This window comes from Lygodium microphyllum, chromosome 29 (assembly GCF_053477565.2).
Source record: "Lygodium microphyllum isolate KBCC chromosome 29, Lygodium_microphyllum_v1.1.10, whole genome shotgun sequence".
NCBI classification, from domain to species: Eukaryota; Viridiplantae; Streptophyta; class Polypodiopsida; order Schizaeales; family Lygodiaceae; genus Lygodium; species Lygodium microphyllum.
In genome coordinates, this window is record NC_141163.1 from 58331258 (window position 1) to 58358626 (window position 27369).

Here is a 27369-nt window from a genome sequence, read left to right on the forward strand (position 1 = left end):
AAAAAAGCCAAAGGCAGGCACAAAGCAAACTTTGTATGAACATACCTAGACTCTTATCCAAATTCTGCATAATGTTGTAGCTTTGTCAACTGTGATGCCGCCTGATGATATTCCTCGATGACACTTATCAGTAGGAGATGTAGTGTTTGGGGTGGCAGTGGCTGGGGGTCCAGCTACACTGAAAAAGTCTGAAACTGCTCTCTGAAGGGGTAGATGAGGCTCGGGTCACCTCCTATCCCGTAACAATACTACTTTGCGCCGCTGGAGCTCCAAAATGAAAAGACCCAAACATCTTTGGTCCTCGTAGTCCATCACTTGTCTTAGTGGTCCAAAGCCCTCCCGAGAGAGATAGAGAGAGAGAGAGGACACCACAGCAAGGAATTGACCCGACCCCCTTTACATGATTTTATTGAAACAAACCAGAGGCACCATACCTAAACCATATACAATGGGCTGATTTGCTGCAATTCTGAAAATTAGGGCTTTGAAACCCTAATTTTGCATAAGTTGGGCAGCAATCTGATGATTTAATTTAAATTTTTTTGCAAGCAAAATGTGGCTGATTATATTACTAAAAAAACTGATTACAACGGAATGTTCATGCTCAACAGACAAGCTGGAGCTGATGCAAAGTCACAAATACATCATGTATACAAGCCTCTCAAGGCGGTCTGGGGGGATGGGGGCAAGAAGCCCCGGGGGGGGGGGGGGGGGTGTATCGCCAATTGGGGCTGCTTGCCTGCATCACAAAAAACAAGTCCTGGCAGCCCCAAGTGCGCATGAAATGACAACGGAGCTCTTGACGCGCCTTGGACTTGCCCTGCACCTGATCCCATTGGGGCCAGACGTCCCCCCTCATGCACTGCGAAGAACGTCCCGTTCGAATTTGTATTCTATTTCATAAAGGAGCCCCACCTTAAGAAGCTTGCCAAACTCTTCTCGTACAAGGTACACATATTTTAGGTTCATTGGATATAGTCTTTGTTTTATGGGTTTGATGTTTGAATCTATTGGGATTGTATGGGTGAGTATGTGCAATGGTACTCCTTAAGATCAATGTAACTCCATGCGAACACGCCTCCAAATCCTTTAAGAAGTGTGATGATTTTTTTTCTCGTCCTCTTCTGCAAGGTTGTTGAAAGAATATGTGGGTTTAGGAGGTTTTCCTTTCTCCAAAAAATTCACTTCCTTGACTTTTGTAGGTCCCTCAATCGGTTGGTTGATTTTTGTGCCCTCGGCCTCTTGGTGGAGTTTGATGTGGATTCCTTTCGAATTCTTGATCATGGATCCATATAGGTCCTTGCTTCAAGTTATGAGGAGAATGGAGTCTACAAGTTGCCGTCTTCTTCTACCTTGACTTCTCTTCTTCTTACCTCTCCCTGCTGGTGAGAACCTAGCTGCCCATACCTCCCCAGGCTCTATCGGCTCTTGTATCGGGGGAGCAAGCCACTCCAGAGGTATTGCTGTGTCTATCTCCCTTCTCCTCAACTCCACTCCCCTCTCGCAACCTGATACTCACTACAGCACCTCCTCGTCCGCCATCCTGTACACCTCCCGCCATGTCCTGATGGTACGAGCCGGGCCGGCCTCCCAACCAGCCCACTGGATGTGGGGGCGCTTGCCGATCTGTGCTCCTTCCCAATCTTTGATGTGGAGGTTCCAGATCACCAGCTGATGGTCTATCTCCTCCTGGCAGCCTGGGGGACTTTGTATTAGGGCCTTACGGAGACCTTGCCACACGCGGAGTAGGTTGCGTAGGAAAGGTGATTTTGGGGGGGGTGATATGGGATAACGTGAAGATCCATCTCAAGGACGGCCTCTACTCACTGTCAAGCCTCGGTCTACAGTCCTCAAGGTCCTATTGCATTGCAATAGGACCTTCCAGGTCTGTCCACCTGGTGTGAGGCCGCGGACAACTAGCTTGCCCAAGAGGGCCATACTTTGATATTCTGGGTCTATGATCCCGAGCCCTCCCTCTGACCGATTCCGTATGATGGTCGCCCACGCCACCTTGGCCTTGGAGTCCCTGGAACCATCTGACCATGACCAGAGGAAGTTCCACACTAGGCGGCGAAGTTGCGCTACGCAAGATGAGGAGAAGCACCAACACGAGGCGATGTACCAGGCCATTGCTAGGAGTACCTGGTTGGCCACCAGGGCTCGGTCGGCTAGTGAGAGGTGAGCTGTGCTCCAGTGGTCAGTTTCCTCTGAATAGAATCAAGGACAGGAAGAAACTACTGGGCAGGAGTGATGTCGAGTCCCACCTGGAATCCAAGGTACCGGACGGTTTGCCCTCTGCTCACCCATCTAAATCCCAGGTGGACGCCCCACTCTATGCTAGAGTCCGGGTTTTGTGAGGAAACCAACCGACTTTCACCAGTTGATTTTCGCTCCTTCTGCAGAACAAAACATGTCAAGAACTAGCTTCACTCTCTTCAGCATCAACTCATTGTCCTCTATGTAGAGTGCTGTGTCATCTGCATACTCTGAGTCTAACAACTCAGTCTCCTCTCTCAATGGAAATTGGAGGCCACATAGTCCGCTCATATGTGACCTGAGGAAGTGAGACATCGCCTCTGCAAAGAGTAGAAACAGGTATGGGGCCAGGGGGCAGCCCTGTCGAACCGATCTCTCCAGCCGAAACTCCTCCCCTCGCCTTCCGTCTATGAGAACCTTGCTGGTGGCCGATTTGTAAAGGGCGGAGACCCTGCGAATCCAAACCTGAGGGAATCCTAAACTCACCATGGTGCCCTCTAGGAAATCCAAGTCCGCCATTGCGTCGCCTGCCACCCCCGCCTCCCGACTACTCCCTCATGATCATCGCCTGCGTTGGCGCCCCCTCCTTCCCCGCCTGAGCCCTCGCCTTGCCTTGCGCGTTGCCCCACCAGTCTTCCGCCCTGCCCTGCCCTGCCTATTGTCCTGTTCGTCGTCCCGCCCTGCCCTGCCCGTCGCCCCTGCCCTGCACGTTGCCCCGCCTTGCCCCGCCCCGCCCTGTCGCTCGTCCTGTCCGTCGTCCCGCCCTGCCCCGCCCGTCGCCCCTCGCCTTGCTCGTCGCCCTGCCCCGCCTCTCGCCCCCGCCCCGCCCTACCCGTCACCCCGCCTTGGCCATCATCTCCCCCCCCCCGCCCCGGCTAGCCTTTGCTACAGATCCCCCCCGGTGCGCTTCCCTCGTCCGCAACCTCGGACCCATCCGTAGCAAACACAACAGGATTCCCCTCCCTTGCCATCGATTCCCCCACCCTCTAGTTGCTCCGTCCATCTGCAGCAAAAAACCCCCCCCTCCCCCCCCCCCCCCCCCCCCCCTTCTCAAGTAGCACCACGACGTGATTGTTAGTCCTCTCAGTAGGGGACGCGCAATGGAAACCCCTGGTCAGACGCCAGTGCACTCAGCGAGTGCCCCCCAGTCAAACACCTTGCACGTAGTCTCTGAGGAACAGCTCTTAGCCGTCCGAGCTAAGGAGCTGGAGCTAATGGAAACAACGATTTATGGTCAGGTAGTAGGACATTCCCCAGTCAGGGCCCAGCTTCGGGACTGGCTACACTCCATGCTGCGCATCGGGATAGCACAGATCGAGGAGGCGATCCTATTGGGCCAAGGGATCTTCATGGTCCAGCTCAACTCGGCGGATGTAGCTCGCAAGTTACTCGCCAGTTCACCATATGCGTCCACGAAGGGGGTGATACACATGGTCCCTTGGTACAGGGGCTTTACTGTGGAGGCATTTGCACTCCACAACAGGTTTCTTCGGCACCCGGTCACTCTTCTTTTCCATGGCCTGGCGATTGAGTATCACCAGTTGGTGGAAGACTTTGGAAGGCTTTTCAGCACTATCCTTCCCACGTCCTTCGCGGATGCAGGGACAGCTGCAGGAGTCCCAAAGGTACGGGTGGCAGTGAAAGAGGTCAAGAATATCCCACAGTTCCTAGAGATTGAGGCAAGCGGGCACTCCTTTAGGCAGCAGGTAATTCTGATGGGGCAGCCAGGGCAGTGCCTGTGCCGTCACGACTTTGGGCATCAGGCAGCAGGTTGCACGCATTTTGGAGCCAAGGTGGCTCCGTTGACAAGCCCACAGGTGGACACTGATGGCTTCACACGGGTCCAGAGACGATAGAGAGGGAGACAGCAGGGGGGGCGCAGCCTGCGTCTCAGACCCAGCCTCAGTAGTAGGGAGCAGTTGGGCGTCTGACGCCCCCTCGGCAGAGCACTCCACAGCCCCCTCCTGCCCCCCCACCCGGCAGCACCACAGCCCCCCCACATCCACTACCCATGCCACAGACTACCTCTTGAGTCCCCACAGTCCCCACACACACCTCCCTCCACATCCCAGGCGTGCCTCCTCCCCCCCCACAGACCCTGGACCACAGCCCCCCACTCCCAGGACCACTAGCCCTCCCCTCCCACACCCGCCATGTACTTCCGTCCACCCCACCATCCCTCGATCATCCTCCCCTCCACCACCTCCCGTACTATCAAGCACATCCCCTGATCCGCACCTGATTTAGGCGATCCCCCCCAGTCCCATCCCCCCACCTCTTATAGGAGGTGATGAGCCACACACGCCTACATCCATCAACAGTCCTCTACCTCCCATACAACCACCAGCTCATCCACCCCTGCCGCCCGTCACACCTTCCCGAGACAGGCACACTTGTTGCCACAGGAGTTCTTCCGTAGTGGCCCATGGTCCTACTTGAGAGTTGCGGAGCGCGAAGAGTCTCCACTACCTCTAGAGGTGGGGATCTTCCTGGTTCGTAAGTCAAGGAGGGGCAAGGTCCATCTACTAGCGCCACCGGATGGACCAAACTACGCTTTTTTTCTTCAGTCCTCACTCAGAGGAGTGGACAACGACACAGATAGAGGAAGAGTTGAAAAGTCAAGTGGCAGACCACACCTCCTAGTGGATGGGAGAAGAAGAACTAGCACTGTTTGCACAGTAGTGGACTGGTTGCATGATGGATATTAACTGGTGGGCTGGTGCCGAGGTCCCTCACTTGAGCATTATCTTTCGAGCCCCTCCTAGTGGATGGGAGAAGAAGAACTAGCACTGTTTGCACAGTAGTGGACTGGTGCCGAGGTCCCTCACTTGAGCATTATCTTTCGAGCCCCTCCACAGTGGAGAGCTTCGAGGGATGTGATTGAGTGGCCCCTGGCACAGGCGGCCCGTTTCTATCATTGCACGGAGTCTCGACTCTTAGCATGGTTGATAGATGCATTGATAGTACCACCTGGAACTTCTATCACCCTCTTGGTCCGGCCGAGGGCCACCATGGGGGAATGGAGCTCACCGTCTAGACCGGCGGCAAAAGCGTACCTGCATGCCTCATAGCTCCTCCTCGTCATCAGCAGCCTCCACACCGAACAGATACCTATTCGAGCAGTCATAAGTTTCCCCATGAGCTTACATCTTGCATCCTGGAATGTGAATAGCCTCCACTACAGTGGGGCACGTGGTTCCAGGAAATTGATTGCTCGGCAAAAGTTGCAGCCTGCCCTTGCCGGACGGATCGACATCTTATTTCTATAGGAGCACAAGCTCAGCCCCACCCACGCCCAGCAGGTAGGGAAGGTACTCCCAGGCAGCTCGCACACTTACTGGGAGCACGCCAGAGGTGCCCACGGTAGGAGTGGAGGCGTATGCACCTCTATTGGTCTGAGTCTTACCGCTTGTATTCGAGACCACGGGACGATAGTGACAGGGAGGGTTCTATGGATCAGATTGGATATTGGGGACTCGTGCCTTGGAGTCCTTAATATCTATGCCCCTACGGAGGTTAGGGCACGCAGCAAGTTCTAGGTGGAGATTGCGGAAGGACTCCCAGAGGTGGACTCCTGGATTGCTGGAGGAGACTTCAACAACCTAGAGGCCTTGGAGGACTAGTAGGGCAGAGGAAGAAACTACTAGGGCATGGCCGGGGAGGAGTAGGAGGCATGGGAGATGTTTCTACTGGCAGTAGGTGCACGCGATGCCTGAAGAGACCGTGGCTTCCACAGGAGGGAGAGGTTGCTAGACTTCTCTTGGGGATACAAGCGGCTAGGTGGAGTCCTGTTGGAGCGGTTGGACAGGTTTTATGAGGGAGAGTGGAAAGGCGCTCGGGGAGGCGAGATTGGGTAGTTGGTAGGCACCACGTTGTCCGATCATTGCCCGGTTCTCCTGACACTAGATCCCCTAGCATTTGCCCTAGACTAACCATCTTGTCGGATCCCTAACTCGATCTACAGGTGGGAGGAGGTGACGAGACAGATAGAGCAGATTTGGACCAGAGAGTGGGGCAAGAGGGGCCAGATCGCAGAGGAGGTTGCAGAGGCCCTAGCTGAGTCAAGCAGAATCTACCAAGAGGCAGCCATACAGGCCAGGCAGCAGAGCTGGGAGGAGGAGAGAGCACTCCGGTGGGACCTTGCACCCACACAAAGATTATTACAGGTGGCACCAGGGGATCCCACTCTCCATGCATAGGAGGTGCGTGCGTGAGCAGCCATTGCTGGCCTAGAGGACAGGCGCTCTAAGTTCTCTTTCCGCACCTTAGCAGCTTTCTAGGCACGGAAGGGGGACACAATCTGCAAGGAGTTTTTTCAGGTGCACCAGCCTCGCACCTCTGGAGATTAGACACGCAGCCTTCGAGATCAGTATGGGAGGACCTGTTCTAGCCCAGATGAGGTGATGGAGATTGCCACCAACTACTATAGTCACCTCTTCCAGCAGGAGACAGCCTTAGCTAGAGGACAGTGATGTAGACAGTAGGTCTGGGATAATATCCCATCCCCCCTCACAGAGGAGATGGAACGCTCCCTCCTAGCCCCCTTCACAGAGAAGGGATTAGAGGAGGCTTTCCATATATAGGACGGGCAGAAATGCCCGAGAGAGGATGGCCTCTCTAAGGCTTTCTTCACTACCTTCTGGGAAGTGGTGAAGGACCCCCTACTGTTGGCCTTTCAGGAGATTTTCACTTCAGGACAGATGCCAGGGAGTCTTATCAGCAGGCCTTATCAGTCTTCTCCCCAAAGGGGGAGACCGGTTGGAGCTTTCCCAATGGAGACCGATCACCTTACTGTTAGTGGCCTATAAGGCACTCGCAAAGATGATTGGTAGGCGACTACGTCCCTTGCTTCCAGACATCATCCACGACACACAGACAGGATTTGTGATAGGAGCATCCTGGACAATGTATTCACCTTCTTTGAGGCGGCCCAATGGACAGACTGGCCGTACTACTCTTGGATTTTGAGAAAGCCTATGACAGGGTGGATTGGGATTTCCTAGAGGGCACCATGGTAAGGTTGGGTTCCCCCCAGGCTTGGATTTCTGGGGTCTCCGCACTTTACAGATTAGCCACCAGCAGGGTTCTCATAGGAGGGAGGCGAGGGGAGGAGTTTCGGTTGGAGAGATCGGTCTGATAGAGCTGCCCCCTGGCCCCGTACCTGTTCCTTCTCTTTGCAGAGGCGATGTCTCACTTGCTCAGGTCGCGTGTGAGCGGTTTACGTGGCCTTCGACTTCCAGTAAGAGAGGAGACCGAGTTGTTAGACTCAGAGTATGTAGATGACACATCGCTCTACATAGAGGACGACAAATTGATGCTGGAGAGAGTGAGGTTGGCTCTTGAGGTGTTCTGTACTGCAGCGGGAGCAAAAATCAATTGGCGAAAGTCAGTTGGTTTCCTCACAGACCCGGACTCTAGCACGGAGTGGGGCCTCCACCTAGGATTTAGATGGGTGAGCAAAGGACAGACCGTCTAGTACCTAGGGTTCCAAGTGGGACTCGACATCACTCCCACCCAGCAGTTTCTTCCAGTCCTCGATTCTATTTAGAGGAAGCTGACCTACTAAAGCACGGCTCGCCTCTCACTAGCCGGCTGAGCCTTGGTTGTTAACTAGGTCCTCCTAGTGATGGCCTGGTACATCGCCTCGTGTTGGTGCTTCTCCTCTTCCTGCGTAATACAGCTTCGCCGCCTAGTGCGGAATTTCCTTTGGTCTAGGTCAGACAGCTCTAAGGATTCGAGGGCCAAGGTAGCGTGGGCGACCATTATACGACATCGGTCAGAGGGAGGGCTTGGGATCATAGACCCAGAGTATCAGAGTATGGCCCTCTTGGGCAAGCTAGTTGTCCGCGGCCTCACACCGGGAGGGCAGACCTGGAAGGTCCTATTGCAAGAGGGTCTTCAGGATTGTAGACCGAGGCTTGGCAGTGAGTGGAGGCCGTCCCTGAGATAGATCTTCAGGACAGCCCAGATCATCCCCCCCCAAGATCACCCTTCCTACACAGCTTGCTCGGTGTGTGGCAGGGCCTCCGTAAGGCCCTTATCCAGAGCCCCCGAGGTTGCTAGGAGGAGATAGACCGTTAGCCGATGATTTGGAACCCCTAGGTCAGGGACCGGGAAGGGGCACAGATCGGCGAGCGCCCCGACATCCAGTGGGCTGGTTGGGAGCCTGGCCTGGCTCGTACAATCGATACATGGCAGGAGGTGTACAAGATGGTGGACGAGGAGGTGCTGAAGCAAGCATCCGGCTGCCAGCGAGGTGCTGAAGCAAGCATCCGAGAGCTGATAGAGCTCGGGGAGGTATGGGCCACTAGGTTTTCACCAGCAAGCATCCCCTTACAGATAGAAGGAAGAGTGGGTGGCGCTCCACCTGGGACCTTTTTCACAGTGCAGGAGGGGGGGCGTCTGGCTCTTGACAGAGGGCAGCAGGACGAGGGGATAGCTGTCCTTTCATGGAAAAGGATCTGGGTGGGTGGCCTTCAAGGGAAGACATGGTGGCTGGACCCTTTGGTCTTTTGGTAGGAGCTCAGGGAGTGGCGCCTTTGGATTTGGGAAGGAAGGCCACTTGATGAGCTGGAATGGGATCTGGAAGAGTGGCTTTGGCTGGCCACTGCGGTCACCAAGAAGCCGCGAGGTTCCTGGAGTACACCGCTAGGATTGGCAGACACGTACTGATGCAGGAGGACATGGATTAGGTGCTGTCACGTAGCAGGCACTGGGCGGAGCACAGTATCACGGAGCCGTTCTGATGGACCTTTTGGCGCCGCCTATGGGACAGCTGGAGGCCGAGGAGGGTTTCGTACTTTTTATGGTCGGTGGCACATGGAGGCTTGGTGATGGGAAGTTGGCTTGCCCAGATGCAAAAGGAGGGAGTTAATAAGTACTGCACACAGCAGTCGATGGAAACCCCAAAGCACTGTCTTTGGTCGTGTGAGGTGGCACAGCTCGTGTGGAGAGGAGTATGCCACATCCTGCGCCGCATAGCACCCAGCCGTGGATGTATCTCTTGGGGTGCTTTCTGTTGGCAGGCGGTCAGTCAGGGCCATCACCTTCTGTATGAGGCCGGGATGCAGGACACGATATTCATGATCGAGGTAGGGCCGTGCGCAGTGGTGGGTTTAGAGGCTCTACCCATCTGCCAGGTATTGGAGCCCACAGCAGACCGCTTTGAGGTATGGGAAATCATAGGGAGTCTTACTAGTTGGCATATCTAGAAGGCGCGGTGTCAGGTGGCTTTCGGCGGAGAGAGATCTTCAGTACAGGCGACCCTAGCGGATCTCTGGACCTCCATCATCCACTCCCTTCGAGACTGATGGGATCAGGTGCAGGGCGAGTCAGGAGCTCCGTGGTCATTTCATGTGCACTTGGGGCGCCCAGGACCTGTTCTTCGTGATGCAGGCAGGCAGCCCTACATGGCGATATACCCCCCCCCCCCCCCCCCCCCCCCCAATGGCTTCTTGCCCCTATCCCCCCCAAACCGCCTTGAGAGGCTTGTATATATGATGTATATGTGACTTTCACCAGCTCGAGCTTGGTCTGTTGAGCATGAGCACTTCTTTGTATTCAGTTTTTTTCAAAAGTAATATAATTAGCCACACTTTATTTGCAAAAAACAAAAAAAAGGAAAATCAAAGTCCACCCTGTCATAAGCTTTCTTGAAATCCAAGAGTAGTACGGCCAGTCTCTACCCACTGTGCTAAGCCCACTCTGTCGCCTCAAAGAAGGTAAATACATTGTCTAGGATGCTCCTATCTTGGACAAAGCCTGTCTGTGTGTCATGGATGATGTCTGGAAGCACAGGGCGTAGTCGCCTACCAATCATCTTTGCCAGTGCCTTATAGGCCACTGACAATAAGGTGATTGGTCTCCACTGGAAAAGCTCCAACCGGTCTCCCCCTTTGGGGAGAAGGCTAATAAGGCTTGCGAAGAGACTCCCTGGCATCTGTTCTGAAGTGAAAATCTCCTAGAAGGCCAACAATAAGGGGTCATTCACCACTTCCTAGTAGGTAGTGAAGAAGGCCTTAGATAGGCCATCCTCTCCCAGGCATTTCTGCCCATTCTGTGTTTTTTTTTTTTTTTGCAAGTAAAATGTGGCTGATTATATTACTCAAAAAAACTGATTACAACAGAGTGCTCATGCTCAACAGACTAATTGGAGCTGATGCAAGGTCACCAATACATCATGTATACAAGCCTCTCAAGGCGGTCTAGGGGGGATGGGGGCAAGAAGCCATGGGGGGGTGGGTATATCGCCAAATGGGGCTGCCTGCCTGCATCACAAAGAACAAGCCCTGGCCACCCCAGTTACGCATGAAGTGACCACGAAGCTCCTGACTCGCCCTGGACTCGCCCTGCACCTCATCCCATCGGCCGCGGAGGGAATGGATGATGGAGCTCCATAGCTCTGCTAAGGTCGCAAGTGCTGAAAGTCTCTCTCCGCCGAAAGCCACCTGGCATCGCGCCTTCCAGATATGCCATCCAGTAAGACTCCCTATGATCTCCCATATCTCTGAGCGGTCTGCTATGGGCTCCAGTACCTGGCAGATGGGTAAAGCCTCCAGACCGACCGCTGCACATGACCCTGCCTCGATCATGAATATCGTGCCTTGCATCTCGGCCTCATACAAAAGGTGACAGCCCTGGCTGACTGCCTGCCAACAGAAAGCTCCCCATGAAATACACCCAAGGCTGGGGGCTATACGTCGAAGGATACGGCATGCTCCTCTCCACACAAGTTGCGCCTCCTCACAAGACCAAAGGCAGTGCTTTAGGGTTTCCAGAGGCTGCTGTGTGCAGCGCTTACAACCTCCCTCCTTCTGCATCTGGGCAAGCCAGCTTCCCACCACCAAACCTCCATGTGCAACCAGCCATAAAAAATATGACACCCTCCTCGGCCTCCAGCTATCCCATAGGCGGCGCCAGAAGGTCCGTCGGAAGGGCTCCGTGATGCTGTGCTCCGCCCAGTGCCTGCTGCGTGATGGCGCTCAGTCCATATCCTCTTGCATCAGTACATGTCTGCCAATCCTGGCAGTATACTCTAGGAACCTGGGTGGCTTTTTGGCAACCGTAGAGGCCGGCCATAGGCACTCTCTTGGATCCCACTCCAGCTCATCAGGTGGTCTACCCTCCCAGATCCAAAGGTGCCAATCCTTGAGCTCCTTCCCAAAAACATAGGGGTCCAGTCGCCAAGTCTTCCCCTAAAGACCCACCACCCGAATCCTCCTCCATGAAAGGGTGGCAATCCCCTCCTCCTGTTGCCCTCTGTCAAGAGCGAGATGTCCCCCCTCCTGAACGGCAAAGAAGGTCCCCTGGGAGGCGCCACCCACTCTACTTGTTGCCACTTGAAGAGGGATGCCTGCTGGAGAGAACCTGGCTGCCCATACCTCCCCAGCCTCTATCAGCTCTCGTATCGGGGGGGCAAGCCACTCCGGAGGTATTGCTGCGTCTATCTCTCTTCTCCTCAACTCCACTCCTCTCGTGCACCCTAATACTCGTTGCAACACCTCCTCGTCTGCCATCCTATACACCTCCCGCTACTTCCTGATGGAACGAGCTGGGCCGGCCTCCCACCCAGCCCACTGGATGTGGGGGCGCTCACCTATCTGCGCCCCTTTTCTATCTTTGACCTGGAGGTTCCAGATCACCGGCTGACGGTCTATTTCCTCCTGGCAACCTGGGGGGCTCTGGATTAGGGCCTTACCGAGACCCTGCCACACGCGGAGTACGCTCCGCAGGAAAGGTGATTTGGGGGGGGGGTGATCTGGGCTGAAGTGAAGATCCATCTCAGGGACGGCCTTCGCTCACCGCCAAGCCTCGGTTTACAGTCCTGAAGGCCCTCCTACAATAAGACCTTTCAGGTCCCGCCTGGTGTGAGACCGCGGACAACTAGCTTGCCCAAGAGGGCCATACTTCGATATTCTAGGTCTATGATCCCAAGCCCTCCCTTTGATCGATGTCGTATGATGCCCATGCCACCTTGGCCCTGGAGTCCTTGAAGCCATTAAACCCAGACCAAAGGAAATTCCACACTAGGCAGAAAAGCTGCCCTAGGCACGATGAGGAGAAGCACCAACACGAGGCGATGTACCAAGCTATCGCTAGGAGGACCTGGTTAACCACCAGGGCTCGACCGGCTAGTGAGAGGCGAACCGTGCTCCAGTAGGTCAGTTTCCTCCGAATAGAATCTAGGACAGGAGGAAACTGCTGGACAGGAGTGATGCCAAGTCCCACCTAGAACCCTAGGCATCGGACGGTCTGCCCTCTGCTCACCCATCTAAATCCTGTCAGATGGGAGAGGATCGAGGTGCAGCTGAAGTGCAGTAGACAGTGTGAGAGTGAGAGACAGAGTTGAGCACGATACCCAATGCAATAGTACTGAATAGAGTGTCAGCTGAAAGTACAAATGATAACCCTTATACCTTAGGGTTATAAGGGGTTGTTCACACCCGAACACAGTAAGTGCCCGTAAGTGTGCACCACAAGCACATACAAAATAGTACACATAATCTGGGGGAAAAAACCTCTCCTACCGAGAGTAAAAAGTGCCCCAGTGTCCTAGTGATCACCCGCACACTCCCATATGAGCGTAGGCGTAAGTAAGGCGTGTGAGATACCCAACAAACCCCCCTGGAGTGAAGAGTGATCAAGTGTACAAGGATCATCCGCCACCAAAGGGCGTCAAATTCAAAGCATCGCGAAATGCTTCAAATTTGTCTCGTGGAAGAGCTTTGGTGAAGATGTCTGCCACATTGCTGGTGGTAGGACAGTAGACAAGGCTGATATCACCTGCATGTAGCCTCTCTCTGACAAAGTGGTAGTGAATCTCTATGTGTTTCGTGCGAGCATGAAACACAGGGTTCCGTGCCACTGCAATGGCACTCTGACTGTCAGTATATAAAGGAGTAGGCTCCGTAACAGATACATCCAAATCAGCAAGTAAGCGTCTAAGCCATACGCACTCAACTGCAGTAGTGAAGGCTGCCTTGTACTCAGCTTCACATGACGACGTGGCAACAGTGGATTGTTTCTTGCTAACCCAAGAAATGCATGACGAGCCAAGAAAGAAACAATTGCCACTAGTGGAGTGACGAGTATCAAAATCACCAGCCCAATCAGAGTCACTGTAAGCATGTAACTGCAGTGGTCCCCCCTTGGCATAAAGCAATCCAAGAGCTCTAGTACCCTGCAAGTAACGAAACACACGCTTCACAGCTTGCCAATGCGACATACGAGGCTGATGCATGTACCTGCTCAAAACTGAAACGGCAAACTGTATGTCTGGCCGAGTGTGGCATAGATAGATGAGACATCCCACTGCTGGAGCATAAGTATGGATATCAAACAAATCACTGTCATCATGTAATGACAGTTTGAGCCCAGGTTCCATGGGTGTACAAACTGGCTTGCAATCCTGTAAGCCAAACTTCTCAAGAAGTTGCCCAATGTACCTTGACTGACATAATCCAATGCCTCTAGCATCATGTACAAACTGGATGCCCAAGTAATAATGCAAAATACCCAAGTCAGACATGTCAAAAGTTTGCTGTAAATTATTTTTGAATGCTGAAATCTGATCAGCATGTGTTCCAGTGAGCAAAAGGTCATCTACATATAGACACAAAATCAGCATGGATCCCCCTTCTTTATGTACATAAAGGGTAGACTCAGATGGGCTGTTTACAAACCCCTGACTAAGCAAGAAAGCATCTATCTTTGCGTACCAAGCTCGTGGAGCTTGTTTCAAACCATATAGAGCTTTTTTCAGCTTGCATACTAAATTTTCTGAGCCTTCAACTGCAAAACCAATGGGCTGCTGTACATACACTTCTTCCTGAAGTTCCCCATGTAAGAATGCAGTCTTTATATCCAGCTGATGCACTTTCCAACCAAAATGTGCAGCCAAGGCAATCATAGACCGAATGGTCGTCATACGGGAGGTAGGAGCAAAGGTCTCCTCATAGTCAATGCCCTTTTTCTGTGCGTAGCCTTTAGCTACCAGCCGTGCCTTGTACTTATCTATGGATCCATCTGCATTCCTTTTCAATTTGTAGACCCATTTCGTACCAATGGCACGCTTGCCAACTGGCAAAGACACCAAATCCCAAGTATGATTCTTATGAATAGAATCCAATTCAGCTTGCATGGCTGCCATCCAATGCACACTATGTCGTGCATCCTCAAAACATTCAGGCTCCTCATTATCATGAGTACATGCTGCCATAACAAACTCCATGGAATGTGCTGAATCATGCAGTCGAGTTTGCCTTCGAGTACGACCAGCCAAGGGTGTTTCCAAATGACTATCTCTCATAGTCTGCGTGTACCATCTAGGCACCTGTCTTGCTTCCTGACTGTGTACAAGTTCCTGCTGAATTTCAGTTTCAGCAATGTGCTGATTTACTGCATGTTCCATAGGAGCAGCTGGCTGAACATTAGGTTCATTTGCTGAAGTACCAGCTGAATCACCAAATGTGATGGGCAGCAGCCCTTCAAAGACATCACGGGCAGCCTGATATGTATCAAAACCAGCCAAGGATAATTCTGATTTTTCATCAAATACAACATCCCTGCTGACAAAAACCTTCTTGGTCACGGGATCATAGAGTCTGTAGCCTTTGCTTTTGCTGCTATATCCCATAAAGATGCATTTTACAGCCTTGTTGTCCAACTTCTTTCGAAGTACCTGTGGAATATGGGCATATGCAAGACACCCAAAAGTACGGAAGTGGCCAACAGAAGGTTTGCGGCTGTGCCAAGCCTCAAAAGGTGTGACGGTTTTCAAGGCCTTGGTAGGGCATCTGTTCAAAATGTGGCAAGCGCTCATGACGGCTTCCATCCAAAAACTATGAGGCAAACTCTTTGCCTTCAGCATACATCTGGCCATCTCCATGAGTGACCGATTTTTCCTCTCTGCTACCCCATTCTGCTGTGGAGTATATGCAGTAGTGTACTGATGGATAATGCCCTTCTGCTGCAAATAAGAATTCAGCATAGAGGACATGTATTCCCCCCCTCGGTCCGAACGGAGAGTCTTAATCTTGCAACCAGACTGAGTTTCCACAAGTGCACTGAAAGCCAAAAATGCATCATACACTTCTGACTTCTTTTTCAAGCAGTAGACCCAGCAAAAACGTGTAAAGTCATCAATAAATGTTACAAAATAGTAACAACCACCCAATGACTGTGTCTGCATGGGCCCACAAACATCCGAATGCACAAGCTGCAATCTGGCTGTTGCTCTAAAAGCAACATCACGGGGAAAAGAGAAACGATGCATTTTCCCCAAAATGCAACCCTCGCATAAATGCTCAGGAGGTCTCTCCAAGAGAGGTAATCCATCCAACATCTTAGTACGCTGTAATAGCATCAAGCTGCCATAGTTTACATGCCCCAAACGAGCATGCCATAACTCTGCCTCTAACATAGCAGGAGTAAGAGTGGATGTCAAATATGCAGACTGATCTACCGAAAGAGCATCCAACTCATATAACCCATGACACAGAGAACTTGTCAAGACCAATGTCATGTGTTCCTTGTCACGGACCATGCAACGGTCATCATCAAAGGTGACCTGCAAACCACAACGTGCCATAGAAGAAATGGAAAGCAGATTCTTCTTAATGCCAGGCGCATACAAAGCATCCTGTAGGCGGAGAATAGAGCCATCAATGGCTGTAAGCTGAATCTCCCCAATACCACGAACAGGGTATGATGCATTATTAGCACACTGAACAGACTTCCCAACGGGAGGTGTACCAAGAGAAGCAAACAAATCTCTACGAGATGTGATATGCCGTGAAGCACCACTGTCAAAGAATCAAGTGTCAGCATCTTCTGTAGAGCTAAATGCTCTATCAACCCAAGAGACATCATAACTGCAAGTGTAAAAACAATAGTCCCTGTCTGCAACAAAGGACGCGGACTCACTAGCAGTGGAAGGAGCTGCAGAAACAGACATCCCTGACTCCTTCTTCTCTTTGGCGATGCGCTTCCTGCACTCAGTGATATAGTGGCCAGGCTTCTTGCAGTAATGGCATTTTCCTTTTTTGGCTTGCGTGCCCCCCTGTTTCTGACTTGTCTGTGAAGTGCTACTACTACCAGAACTCTGCGAAGCATTTTTCCCTTGGCTGTTTTTACCCTTCTGCCTTGACATAAAAGCCTGCTCAGAGGCTATACCATCCACACCACTGTTCCGTCTAGTTTTCTCCTCCTCTAGAAGCAAACTGACAAGCTGAATGAAAGTGATGGGCTCTTTCGAAATCCTCATAGTGAGGTTCAAGGCAGTATGAAAAGCCAAGTAAGAGGGAGGCAGTGAATTCAATGTCGTAGAAATCAGCTGCGCATCTGAGTAGTACTCATCCACATTCATGAGTTGCTCCCGCAAGTCCTGAATTTTGTTGAGATGATCCTGCATAGAATCACCCTCATTCATCTTTAGAGTCTCTAGCTCTTTCTTCAAGAAAGAGATGCGAGTCTCATTCTTTCCTGCAAACATCTGCTCCAATGTCAACCAAGCTTCTTGTGAAGAAGCTGCTGAACGAATATGAGGAATGATAGAACGCTGAACTGCCAATGCAATCAGCGACATAGCCTGTGCATCCCGTGTATCCCAAGCTTTCTGAGCTGCAGTTCTTGGGGGAAGTGGCTGAGCGGGCTGAGGTGGAGGGGGCTGAGGTTGCCCTCTTGCACGTCCTCCTGGAGGAGGAGTAGCGGGAGCCACAACTCCCGGTCGTGCTTCCTCTCCACTGACATAATCCCACAAATTTTTGGCCACTAATACATTCTTCATCATGAAAGACCAAAGGGAATAATTGTTCCCATCCAATCGGTCTTCCTTGGACACATAGGTGAATACATCTCCTCCCTGATTTGCCATTATTTCCCAAAAGGCAATAGAGCAATGTCAATGCAGTACGGGCTGGAAATCTGCAAATTTCCAGAAATTGCAGCAAACACAAGTCTGCAATTAATGTGCAAAGGGTACTCTATCAAAAAACTGTCACTGATGCACGCTTCCCAAGGTGCAATTAGTGCTCAGCAGCACTAAAACATCAAAAGCCCCAAAATTTTCTGCCCAAAATTTCTGTCACAAATGTCTATTACAAAAGCCCCAAAATGTGCATTCAATGTGTCACAGACAGACACAGCACGTTTCCCAATGCTGAACCTGAACCTGTTGCAGGAACTCCTGTGTAAAAGAAAAGTGCAGAATGTTACCTCTGCGTGTTGACGACGGGCACGATTCCCGAGGTAATGACTGCTGGGTACAGTCGGACTGACGCACAGGTACAGGCGTGCAGGTCCAGTGACACGCGCAGGCAGGACTGGGCGCGCGCTGGGCAGAGGAGGCGGCACCCAGGACTGGCTGGTGGAGACAGGTGGCGCGCTGGCAGCTGGAGCTGACGGCACAGGCTAGCTCAGCGCAGGGAGGCTGCGCAGGCAGACTGACAGGCGAAGGGGCACGCTGGGCAGACACAGGGCAGAGGACACGCTGGGCAGAGGTGGCAGCACGCAGGTACAGGTGGCGCGCTGGGCAGGGCGGTGCTGCGCGCTGATTGTTGGAGCTGCACGCTGGGCAGAGGAGTCGTCTGGTGCTGCGCGCTGACGGACTGACAGGCGCAGGCAGGACTGGGCAGGAACAGGCGGCTGGGGCAGAACTGGCGGGGGCTGCAGACTGCAGACTGAAGACTGCTCTGAGCTGAGCTCTGATACCAAATGTCAGATGGGAGAGGATCGAGGTGCAGCTGAAGTGCAGTAGACAGTGTGAGAGTGAGAGACAGAGTTGAGCACGATACCCAATGCAATAGTACTGAATAGAGTGTCAGCTGAAAGTACAAATGATAACCCTTATACCTTAGGGTTATAAGGGGTTGTTCACACCCGAACACAGTAAGTGCCCGTAAGTGTGCACCACAAGCACATACAAAATAGTACACATAATCTGGGGGAAAAAACCTCTCCTACCGAGAGTAAAAAGTGCCCCAGTGTCCTAGTGATCACCCGCACACTCCCATATGAGCGTAGGCGTAAGTAAGGCGTGTGAGATACCCAACAAATCCCAAGTGGACGCGCCACTCTGTGTTGGAGTCCGAGTCTGTGAGGAAACCAACCGACTTTCGCCAGCCGATTTTCGCACCCGCTGCAACGCAGAACACATCAAGAGCCAGCCTCATTCTCTCCATCATCACCTCATCGTCCTCTATGTAGAGGCCTGTGTCGTCTGCATACTCTGAGTCTAACAACTCAGTCTCCTCTCTCACTGGAAATCGGAGGCCGCGTAGTCCGCTCACACATGACCTGAGGAAGTAAGACATCGCCTCTGCGAAGAGTAGGAACAGGTATGGGGCCAGGGGACAGCCCTATCGGACCGATCTCTCCAACCGGAACTCCTCCCCTCGCCTTCCGCCTATGAGAACCTTCTTGGTGGCTGATCTGTATAGGCCGGAGACCCCGCGAATCCAAGCGTGGGGGAATCCCAACTTCACCATGGTACCCTCTAGGAAATCCCAGTCCACCCTGTCATAAGCTTCCTCGAAGTCCAAGAGTAGTACTGTCAGTCTTTGCCCACTATGTTGAGCCCACTCTGTCGCCTCAAAGAATGTAAATACATTGTCTAGGATGCTCATATCCTGGACAAAGCCTGTCTATGTGTCACGAATGATATCTAGAAGCACATGGCGTAATCATCTACCAATCATCTTTGCCAGAGCCTTATAGGCCACTGACAATAAGGTGATCGGTCTCCACTGGGATAGCTCCAACCGGTCTCCCCCTTTGGGGAGAACACTGATAAGGCCTGCCGAGAGCCTCCCTGGCATCTGTCTTGAGGTCAAGATCTCCTATGTAGCCCTCAGTAGGGGGTCCTTCACCACCTCCCAATAGGTAGTGAAGAAAGCCTTAGAGAGGCCATCCTCCCCTGGGCATTTTTGCCCATCCTGTGTATGGAAAGCCTCCTCTAGTTCCTTCTCTGTGAAGGGGGCTAGGAGGGCGTGTCCTATCTCCTCTTTGACGAGGGACAGGGTGTGATCCCATACCTGCTGTCTCCATCTCTGTCCTCTAGCTGAAGCTGTCTCCTGGCGCGTGTAATAGTCGGTGGCAATCTCCATCACCTCATCAGGGCTAGAACGGGTCCTCCCATACTGATCCCTAAGCCTGCGTATCTGCTCTCCCGCGGTGCGGGGTTGGTGCACTTGGAAGAACTCCCTGTACATCGTGTCCCCCTTCCGCACCCAAAAGGCTACTGAAGTGTAGAAAGAGAACTCCGAGCACTTGTCCTCTAGGCCAGCAATGGCTGCACGTGCGTGCACCTCCTGTGTGTGGAGGGTGGGATCCCCTGGTGCCTCTTGCAATAATCTCTACGTGGCTGCAAGTTCCCGCCGGAGTGCTCTCTCCTCCTCCCAGCACTGTTGGCTGGCTTGTAGGGCTACCTCTTGGCAAATTTTGCTTGACTCGGCTAGGACCTCTGCAACCTCCTCTGCTATCCTGTCCCTCCTGACCCACTCTCTGGTCCAAATCTGCTCTATCTGTCTCGACACCTCCACCCTCCTATAGATCAAGTCAGGGATCCGACAGGATCGTGTATCTAGGGCGGATGCTGGGGGATCAAGTGCCAGGAGAATCGGGCAGTGATCGGATAACATGGTGCTTGCCAACTGCTCAATTTGGCCTCCGCGAGAACCTCCCCACTCTCCTACATAAAACCTGTCCAACCCCTCCAGCAAGGCTCCACCTAGCCGCCTGTATCCCCAGGAGAAGTTCAACGACCTCTCCCTCCTGTGGAAGGCGGGGTCTTCCCAGGCATCCCGTGCTCCGACTGCAAGCAAAAAGACCTCCCATGCCTCCTGCTCCTCCCCAGCCATGCCCTGGTAGTTTCTTCCTCTGCCTTGCTGGTCCTCCAAAGCCTCTAGGTTGTTGAAATCTCCTCCAACAATCCAGGAGTCCAGCTGCAATCTCCACCCAGAACCAGCTGTGTGTCCTAACCTCCGTATAGGGGCATAGACATTGAGGACTCCACTACACGAGTCCCCAATATCCAATCTGATCCATAGAACCATTCCTGCCACTATCGTCCCATGGTCTCGTACACAAGTGGTGAGACTTGGGCCAATAGAGGTGCATACGCCTCCGCTCTTGCCGTGGGCACCTATGGCTTGCTCCGAGTAAATATGCGAGCTGCCCGGAAGTACCTTCCCAACCTGCTGAGCTTGGGCGAGGGTGAGCTTATGCTCTTGCAGAAGCAAGATGTCTATCCGTCCGGCAAGGGCAGTCTGCAACTCCTGCCGGAGAATCAACTTCCTTGAGCCACGTGCCCCACTGTAGTGGAGAGTGTTCACATTCTAGGATGCAAGACGTAAGCTCATGGGGAAACCTGTGACTGACCGAACAGGCATCTGTTCGGTGTGGATGCTGCAGATGAGGAAGAGAGACTGTGAGGCATGCAAGTGCATTCTGCTGCCGGTTTGGATGGTGAGCTGCACTCCCCCATGGTGGCCCTCGGCCAACCATAGGGGTGATAGATGCTCCAGGTGGTACTATCAATGCATCTATCAGCCATGCTGAAAAACGCGACTCTGTATACTGGTAGAAGCGGGCCGCTTATGCCGGGGGCCACTGGATCATGTCCCTCGGCGCTCTCCACTGTGGGGGGGCTCGAAAGATTATGCTCAAATGCGGGACGTCAGCGGCAGCCCACCAATTAATGTCCATCATGCAACCTGGCCACTGTTGTGCGAACACTGCTAATCCTTCATCTCCCATCCACTGGGATATGTGATCCGCCACCTAACTCTTTAACTCCTCCTCAATCTGTGTAGTCGTCCACTCCTCCGAGTAAGATGACTGAAGAAAAAAGGCGTAGTTTGGTCCATCCGGTGGTACTAGTAGGTGGACCTTGCCCCTCCTTGACTTACGAACCACGAAGAACCCCACCTCTAGAGGTAGTGGGAACTCTCCGCGCTCTGCAACTCGTAGGTAGGACCATGGGCCACTGCAGAAAAACTCTTGTGGCAGCTTTTGTGCCTGTCTTTAATTTCTTGGTGAGTCCTACTATTCCTGGACTCTCTTTAATTCTAGGCTCCCCTAAACCCCATTCGGGCGCCCAAGGCCCCCGGACGGTCATCCCTCGTGCCTGTTTCCCGTAATTTACCTTATTAATATAACACTTTCTTCCCCTTAAAAATCGGTCTCGTCCTCGAAAACGATACTTGGAAGGTCTAACTGTAAATTGGGAAACCTTTTTCTTAGGGTACTTACTTCCTCCCATGTTGAGCTTTCTTCTGAACAATCTTTCCACTTGACCAAATATTCTTGATAAATAGTATTCCTTGTTCGTCTATTTCGAACATTTAATATTCTCTCTGGTTCATGTGGATTAGATTGGTCATCTAATAGCTCCTCAATGTTATCATTTAAGATTAAATTATCCAAATCACCCAGCTTCTTCCTTAACTTACTCACATGAAAAACTGGATGTATTTTACTACCACTAGGTAGTTGGAGCTTGTAAGCCCGTTCTCCCACCTTTTTAAGTATTGTGAAAGGACCATAATACCTGGGTGAAAGCTTTGGACATTGTCCCGTTTTCATGGTTTTAGTTTGTTCAGGCACTTTAAGATAGACCAATTCTCCTTCTTCAAAGGAGACGTCTCTTCGATGAGGATCTACATAAGCTCTAGCTCGATTTTGAGCTTTCTTAATATTTTATTGAGCAAATTTTAACATACTATTCATATCCTCCAAAAAGTCCTTGGCTGCCTGAACCTTTCACTGAAACCCATACATTAACATAAATGGACTATACCTAGTGCAAGAGTGCTTGGCACTATTATATGCAAACTCTGCTATCAGTAGATACTCTTTCCAATTAGTTTGCCTTTTACTTACATATGCCCTGAGCATATCTTCAAGGATTTGGCTAACCCTTTCAGTTTTCCCATCAGTTTGCGGGTGGCCCACCGTACTCATGCTAAGTTTAGTATCCAACTTCCTAAATACCGCATGCCAAAGTTGACTATCAAATTTTCTATCCCGATCAGAAACTATATTTTCCGGAAGGCCATACAATCGGTATATGTTCTCTACGAACAATCTAGCCAATTTTGGTGTTTTAACATTAGTTGAAGTTGGAATAAACCTAGCCATTTTGGTTAACCTATCCAGAATCACCCACACAGAGTCGTGCTCTCTCTGTGTTTTGGGTAATGCAACAATAAAATCCATGGAGATACTCTCCCATTTTCCTGAAGGAATCTCTAATGGATGAAAAAGTCCTCCCATTTTCAATCTTTCAACTTTATTAACCTGGCATTTATTACATTTGACCACATAGTCAAGGACGTGAAGGACGTCCTTATTCATTCCAGGCCAATAGAACTGCCTTTTAATAAGACTATAAGTCTTATTAACTCCTGGATGTCCTGCGCTAGGGGTATCATGACACTCAAAGAGTATCTGGCGCCTTATTTCTTTATCTTTCGGGACATATACCCTACCCTTGTAGAGTAAATAACCATTATCGATGGTAAAATTCTTCCACTTGAATCCAATTTGAGCAACCCCTGATGCTCCATTTCTTTGTTGAACATCCTCAGATATTCCTTCCTCAGTGGAGGCACTTTCATTTGGATCCCCATTTTTTATTGCTTCCCATATATTGGAATATGCCGGATCAACCTGGCATTTCCCTTTTAAAGATTCAAGTAAATCGGAAGTGAACTGAGTAAAACTCAATTCATTTATGATAGGCATTCTGCTGAGTGCATTAGCTACTATATTATACTTTCCCTTTCTATATCTCATCTCATAGTCGAACTCTTGGAGGAGTTCGGCCCATCTGACTTTATACCCTTGTAGATCCGGTTGGTCACTAAGCCACTTAATGCTTTCATGATCCGACAAGATCAAAAGTTTGGCACCGTACAAATAGTGCCTCCATTTTTTCATTGCATATACTATTACATAGAGCTCCCTCTCATAAACAGAATAATTTTGTTTTGTACGGTCTAATTTCTTGCTTTCAAAAGCAACTGGTCGACCTTCTTGTAATAAGACCGCGCCTATCGCTGGCATCGGCTTCAACCACAAATGGTTTATTGGGATCCACAATTAATAGTACTAGAGTTGTAGCAACAGCTACCTTAAGTTTTTGAAAACTTTCATTTTGGTCTGTTTCCCAATTAAAGCTATTTCCTTTCTCTTTAAGTTGGTCTGTCATTGAAACAGCTATTTTGGCATAATCTCGAATGAATCTACGATAAAATCCAGATAAACCTAGGAAGATCTGCAGCTCTTCCAGGTTCCTTGGAGATGGCCATTCAATAATTGCCCTTACTTTTTCTGGATCCATCTTGATTCCCTCTTTCGAGATAATATGCCCTAAATATTTGACCTCTTGTGCGAAGAATTCACATTTAGTTTTCTTCGCATAAAGGGAATGTGTTCTTAACAGTTGGAATACCAATTGTAAGTGTTCCAAATGTTCTTCTCTTGATTTACTAAAGATCAACATATCATCCAAGAAGACTACTACAAAATGCCCTAGATAGGGTCGTAACACACTATTCATCAGCTTCATAAAGGTAGCTGGTGCATTAGTGAGGCCAAAAGGCATCACCAAAAAATCATAATGCCCGTATCTAGTACAAAATGCTGTCTTAGAAACATCTTGTGCCTTATTTCTTACTTGGTGATAGCTTGATCTTAAATCTATCTTTGTGAAGAATTTTGCCCCTTATAATTGATCAAAAAGATCTTCCATTCTAGGCATAGGAAATTTATTCTTCACCGTTATTTTATTAAGTGCTCTATAATCAACACAAAGTCGCATAGAATCATCTTTTTTCTTTACTAATAAAATTGGTGAAGCCCAAGGTGAATTACTGGGTTGTATAAATCCTTTATCAAGATAATCCTTAATTTGTCTTTCAACTTCTTGGTGCTGTGTTTCACTTAATTTATACGGTGGTTTAGAAATAGGGTGTGTATCCTTATTTGTATCAATTGGGTGATTTATATCACCCCTATCTGGTGGAAGGCCACTTGGTAAATCAGAAGGAAACACATCTTTAAATTCATCTAACAAACTACTTAATTCATTATTTACATTAAAATCACAAACGTAAGAAAATTGTTGCTTTATATGTAAACGCCCCGAACAACGTAGTATGCTTAACAATTATGATATTCGCTTGTTTTCGAGATTTAATATAAAAGAGAATTAACACTTAAAGCTGAAAATGAAAATTACTCACAAAATTATAGCCATGAAAATGTAAAAGTAATGGAGACAAGATTGAGGGTTGAAGATGGGCGAACACCCCCCCCCCCCCTCCCCCGAAGGAATGTATTTCTGCTCAACCCAAGTCCCTTAGGGAAGAGCTCGGTTACAATCAACCTGAGAGTGAGGAGAAGTAATTCTCACTCTCACAAGATCATGCAAAGATGTACAAACACCCATACATTATCTTTTATCCAATAATAAGAATTGATTTCTTTACAGTATGAGAGAAGAAAGAGGGGAAATCAGTCTTTCTCCATCGTTGATCAGCACTACATGGATAGGGCTTGCTTCTTGTTGCTAAAATGGAAGAAAGAGCTCGAGAAAAAGGTGCTGTAATGAATTTACAGGCTTGCTGTCCTGTAAAATAGCAGTGATAGAAGATGGAATATGGAGGAATTTGATAATGGAGAAGTGGGAGATGATGATGGGGATGGATGGGGCCAGTTTCTGGCTATCTATGGGTGCCTGTAATGAATTTACAGGTTTTCTGTCCTGTAAAACAGCAGTCATAGAAGAGGGAATATGGAGGAATTTGATAATGGAGAAGTGGGGGATGATGATGGGGATGGATGGGGCCAGTTTCTGGCTATTTGTGGGTGCTGTACATGAGTTTACAGCAAAGAAAAATAATGCCGAATGAAGAAAAACGAGCTCTTATTTATAGGAGAGGGAAGAGCTAGTACAAAAGGGGAAAGTGGAGTAGCACAAGACAAGTGTCCAGCCACATGTCATGAGATGTGACAAGTGGTGGAACTCTTGGAAACTTGTGTGACAAGTGTCTTGACACTCGTCTCTTCTCTATGGCCTTCCTTTTTGGGCTGAATACTGTCAAGAATAGAAACAACCAAATTTAGTAAGCACAGTCAGAGTATAGAATTTACTATTTTTAGAATGACATCCCTATTTTTTAGGACTAGTTTTTTTAGGCTAATTCGAGGCTCCTAAAATTTAGGGACCCCCCAAATATGGGTGTCATATGAAAGCTTTTTCCGTGTACATCGCAAAAAGGGTATCAGAATCTTCATGCGACTTTCCTATGCAAAGAAATGTGCATTTCAAGCTTTCAGCCCACACATGCACATTGTACAAGCATTTCATGATCAAGCTATCTTGTTGATTGTAACTGTCTGTTCTGGCGGATCTAGCCCACACTTCAAGGCATCAATTCTTTCTGTGTGCGAGTCTAACCCTGATATGCGTGAGTTCTGGTCACAGGCGCCCAATCGGGCCATATAGGTGGAAGTGTGAACTATCTTTTCTCTAACCCACCGCGTGGGTCCACCATAACCTGTGACCACTCATTAGTGGCCAGCTCCAATGCACTTTTCTTTATATCTAAATAGTGCAAAGGAAACAAATTTAATAAATCATTATATAGACAAATTAATGAAAAAGGATACAAATTCTGTTTCTATAGAGTTGTGACAGCCCTCTGGCTTTTATTCAGCTGTCCTCAGTTGAAAAGCTTCTTGATATGGCTGAAGAATGTCTGGGTAATCCTTCATGAATTTTTCATCTACCCACTGTGCATCTGTTGTGAGTAGATTCTTGAATTTTAGTAAGAATTTTCGTGTCACAAGGCCACTTCTCGTGGTTCGATTATTGTGAAACAAAATCTGTTCAGGTTCCAAGAGTTGCTCTGTTTCTTCAACTTCTGGGGAATCTTCAGTAATGGGTTCCTTTGGTTCCGGTCCTATGTAAGGTTTTAGCAAACTTACATGAAAAGCATTGTGTATTTTCCAATGAGCAGGAAGCTCAAGTCGATAAGAAACTTTATTTATTTTCTCAATCACTTTGAAGGGTCCAAAGTATCTACTGGAGAGCTTTGGAAAAGATGAATTTTGACCGGAACCTTGTTTGAGCCTGCTTTTATCAAACTTTAGTAAGACATATTGACCTTTTTCAAAAGCCAAAGGTCTTCTTCGTTTATCTCCTTGCTTCTTTTGTTGCTCTTGGGCAACTTTGACAGTGGCTCGAATTTGATCCATTGCTGTTTTTAAATCTGAAGAAAACTCATCAGCAGCAAAAATCTTATCTTTAGTGCGAATAATTGGAGGAGGAATCACTATACCCTGTACTATTTTATTTGGAGCTTTCCCGGTGGATGAGTGCACTGTATTGTTGTAAGCAAACTTCAATAATGGAAGATATTTCTCCCATTGTGACTTATGTTCACTAACATAAGCTTTCAACATATCCAAAAGAGTGAGATTCATCACCTCTGTTTGGCCGTCAGTTTGAGGATGAAAAGCTGAGGAAATTTAAAGTGGTTCCCAAATTCTCAGATAAAGCACGCCAAAAGTTACTTGTGAATTTGGAGTCTCTATCTGAAATGATCTCAGAAGGCATACCATGTAATCTTAAGATATGTTGAATGAAAAGTCTTGCAGCTTGTGCGGATTTCAATGTTTTATGACATGGAATAAAATGTGATTGCTTGCTGAATCGATCAATTATGACCCAAATCATATCATGACCTTGAGGTGTTCTTGGAATACCTGAGATGAAATCCATTGTGATAGATTTCCATGGATCTTTGGGCACTGGAAGAGGTTGCAACAATCCTGGAGTCTTCTGCCTATCATACTTGGATTTTTTCAGCCTCAGTGAAGTTATGTGTATCTCTTCGTAATGTTGGCCAATAAAAGTAGCGCTCAATTGCACTTAAGAGTGGCTGCCCTCCCTCTATGCCTTGCATAAGGGGATTCATGACTTTCTTTAAGCACCTTTTGTCGAACAGGAAGGGTGACACAAAGGTGATTGTTCATGAGAAGGTAACCGTCTTTGATGGAATAATCTGGATGAGAACCTCCTTGCTGTAAATTTGTCCAAATTGCTGC

The 27369-nt window shown here is 49.6% G+C and overlaps 1 protein-coding gene across 5 annotated transcripts in view; it reads right to left on the reverse strand.

Annotated features, from left to right (window-relative positions):
* Window positions 1-27369, reverse strand: part of LOC148010677 (SPX domain-containing membrane protein At4g22990-like) — a 170041-nt gene that overhangs the window by 1661 nt on the left and 141011 nt on the right. The gene's annotated exons all lie outside the window — the stretch shown is intronic.